General features: G+C 41.3%; 1 pseudogene; it reads right to left on the reverse strand.

Moving 5' to 3' along the window:
- Positions 1–409: 409 nt before the first annotated feature.
- On the reverse strand, positions 410–3,891 carry LOC118925921 (twinfilin-1-like; annotated as a pseudogene).
- Between the last annotated feature and the right edge of the window lie 209 nt (positions 3,892–4,100).

A 4,100-nucleotide genomic window follows, 5' to 3' on the forward strand; every position in this document is an offset into this window, starting at 1 on the left:
GAATCAATAATACTGCATTGCATGTTGGAAAGTTGCTAAGAAAGTAAATTTTAAAGGTCTTCATTATAAGAAAAAAATTTTTGTAACTATGTACAATGGCAGATATTAACTAGACTTATTGGTGGTGATTATTTCACAGTATAAGCAAATATCCAGTCATTATGTTATACACCTGAAACTAATATAATGTATGTCAATTATACCTCAATTTTAAAAAATTTATACCTCAAAAAATAAAAATAAAAAGAAAGGATCCTACAGATTGAGGACCATCTGCAATTTTTGCCAGAGACACATTTTCTCCCAAACACCCAGTCTTGCTTGTTGATGTAGGCTGAGGTTTGACTTCAAAGCTTTCACTTGTGAATGCTGTGGATGCACATGACCCTCCCAGAGTTTCACATATATATTTTTTTTTAAAGAGAAAAAATTTTTATTGTGATATAAAATGCACTTATAAAATGTCCACAGAAGGTATGTACTTCTCCACTGCTATATAAATGTACTGGGAATGCTTCATTCACCTCCCACTGTTACAACGCCACCTAAGACACATTCTCAATGTTACACTAAGTGCATCACCAATGTTCAGCAATTGTTGATTTAATGATAAAGACTCTATTATCCCATCTACATTCTGGAATGTTCATTTACTTTCATGTACTGTAGAATTTAAGTATAATTGCACATTGATGGTACAGAAAAACATTCACTGTGAAATTATTTTATACCCTCAGGTTATTATTTTTGACTGAAAGTAACAGCTTCGGCTATGGCCTGCAGTGCAGCCCAGGGATCTCAATGTGGTAACGTGTGCCTACATGTGCACCTAGGAACAACTTAAAGTCTATCTTCAGTCAACAAGTGCAACATTGTCAATTATTTTGCATGTTTAAGTATTACAGTCTGATTATTTGTAAACAAGCAAAACCTCACACAAATGCTCTTAATTCTAGAAAAAACCCATTAACCCATAATTATACTACTATGCTTTATTTGAACAAACATTGAATTTCTGAAAGGTGCATATATTACCTTAGCTAGTAAGGTGTAAAAATGAGCATTTCTTATTTCATACTAGGAAATGTGCATTTCTTATATTTGTTTTATGCAGCATAAAGTTTAGATCAAGAAATTCTAAATCCTGGATTCCTACAGTTCATTTAGAAAACTCATCATCAAGGCTCCTGCATCAGGTTAACAGATTTAACATGATGACGTGCTCAGCTCCCTCTAGTTCCAGTATCCAAGAAAAATGAGGTCCAAAACTTCTGTAGGTTGTCACTGAAAATGCAAGCCTTTAGAATCCAGCTAAAAGTGTTTTGAAAAAGATACAGATGGTTTAATCTGTACTAGGTTGATTAAGTACCAAGATGTTCAAACTCTTCTTAAATTTGACTATTTGTGAAGAACACAATCGGCCTATAAATACATGATTTTGGAGAGAAATCAATCTTGTTACTTAAAACCTTTTAAACATTCTTTAGTTTTGCTTCTGAATATTAACTTAATATTCAATCTGAACATAAATATTTGGCCCCACCCTACTCATAATGAAATAACTACTTTTGAAATGGAAATGTTTTAAAGCACTAGGAAGAGAATGTAGTAAAGATGTTTAAACACTGCCTTTCAATGTCATCAGAAATTCTGCAGTAGAGAAAATATCTGGTACCCTTAAATTTCAGAGTGAGCTAATCTGAAATATTAATGCCATTTAGAAAACCAAAAAGTCAAATAGAAAACACTGCTGCAATAAAAGCAGGGTTTCTGGAAGCTACAGACAAGAGCCCACAGTCTGGGCGCCGGCACTGCTCCTCAGTTAGCAAGCTCTCACCTCTTCCCAGGCACGCTAAATTTTCAGCTTAGAATATAATCTAACCTGGTCCTTAACAGATTTATTAAGTAGTATTAATATTTTAAGGTCTTTCTCTCTCCTTTACAGAAAAAAAAATATGCTGTCTCACTAAGAGTAATAAGAAGTGTACCTTACTTTGAGACATTAGACTTTCTGGAATCGGCCCAACTGTATAAAATTTAAAGAATCATGTGAAATAGTGGAATCATCACTCTATGAAAACAATGTGACAACATAAACATCACTATGTCGAAACCTTTTGTAGCTTTAACTCAAAAATAGAGATCACGAGTCTTCTATAACATTAGTTTTAAAAACACTCAGAAGTGAAAAGTGCTGTTTTTCAAAAAGTACAATTTTTACTCTACTATATATCAACATGGAATGATTTCAGTTCTCCTGTACTAAAAGCTGGACTTTAAAAAAACTAGTGTCATAGTATGCAGCTTTTAATCAGTAGTGGCTTCAGTTCCAGCTGGACCCCGAATTAGTCTTCAAATTCCTCTTTTTCCTGCAGGACCTTTTGGTTTTGCAAAACTCTGCTTATGAGCATGCTGCTTGGGGTGCACCTCTTCATAAAGGAACTCGGCAGTCAGCTCATCCCCCGTTGTCTATCTCGATCTTCCTGATGACATCCATTGCAGCTGTCTATCCACAATCCCCAGCAGCGGGCTCTTGCAGCTGGAGTAGAGCATCCACTCCCTTATGCTGCACGTGTACCCAGGCATCGAATAAATAAAAACTATGGACTCCAGATAGTCCCCTTCGTGAGAGTGCTTATACAGAAAGAAATGGTAACGGGCTGAGTCCTTGGGGATCCACTTTGGCAAATCTTTTAGTTCTGTATTTGTTGTGTTGGCCAAAATTATGACTTCATTTTTTTATATCTATTTCCAATTGCACATAGTTGAGCTGTTTGTTACTCAGTTTTTCCAAAGCCTGAAAAAGCTTCTTGAGAAATTGGAAATGCTACTCCTTGTAGTGTCTGATGCTTAGTGTCCACACCCACGTCGGTCTGCACCTCATTGATTTTAATCTGTTGTAATTCTTCCTCAGCTGCAGTCAATGGGGCAGGAGAAGACTGTGATAGCAAATATTTTTTATATCCATGTAATGATACATCTTTCTTTACTGTTCCAAATGCTTCATCTTTAATGTGGCCGCCTCCAAACTCCTTTTTCAGAGTGGCTATTGTTGCTGCATACATCATTTTCTGGCGAACATGAGAATGATCTGGAGACCACGCAATGAATATCCATTCATATCCCTGGGCATTTTGGGAATCTAACCTGAATAATATATAGCATGGTTGTTCATCCTCCAACAGCGGTAAAACAAAGGCATCATAATCCTTATCCCAGGAATCTGAAGGTTGACTACATGATCCAATCACAAGTTTCTCATTTTCAATAGATATCTTCAGAAGTCTGTATTTTCCATTTCTTGCTCTGGCAAACGTATCTTTAACTTCTTCACTTGCTTTATTGCTTGCTTGAAAAATGTCGAAAACCTGCTTCACCCTTTTAGTCCGATTTCAAGCTTATGATAAACAAAGACGCCTTCCGCAATGTCCTTCCTGCGCGCTCGCACTAGGAACAGCCGCCCGCAGGTGACCCGTCCTGACCCTGGGGGCCCGCGACCTGCGCTCCCCCGGCGCCGCGGAGCTCGGCGGCCCGACCCGGCCGGGCGGCCCTGAGCGCCGCGCCCCGGGCAAAGCTCCGCTTCCTCCGCCGCCGCCCGGGGTCGCGGCCGGGCAGCAGGACCAGGGCCGGCGCGCCTCGGCTGCGGCGCTAAGTCTGCGGCCCGCTCCGACCGGCACCCGGGCCAACGGGCGGCTCCGCGGGCGTCTGCGCGCGGGGCGGCCCGGGGCTGAGCCCGGAGCCCGCGGCAGCGCGGCGGAGCGGAGCCCGGAGCCGGCGGGACCCTGCTCCCCGGCGCCCGGCCGGGTCGGTCCGCCACGCGACAGCGACCCCTTCCTCCCCGGGCGCCGCGCCGTCACCTTGGATGCCGGTCTGGTGGGCGAGTTTCACATATTTTTAAGTTGAAAGGGGGAAATACCTAGCATTATGTAAGTATTTCATTCATTTTTCAATGGATCTGGATAAATTCCTGGAAGGAAGTAAACTGTTGAGCTGAAGTCAGGATCATTTGGGTACAAGGGACAGAAACTACCTCAGGAATAGGGATACTTGATGTAAGGCCCCAGGTCATAGGGGCACAGGGAAAGTCTCAGGGACCAGAT

This window comes from Manis pentadactyla, chromosome 3 (assembly GCF_030020395.1).
Source record: "Manis pentadactyla isolate mManPen7 chromosome 3, mManPen7.hap1, whole genome shotgun sequence".
In the NCBI taxonomy this organism is placed as follows: domain Eukaryota; kingdom Metazoa; phylum Chordata; class Mammalia; order Pholidota; family Manidae; genus Manis; species Manis pentadactyla.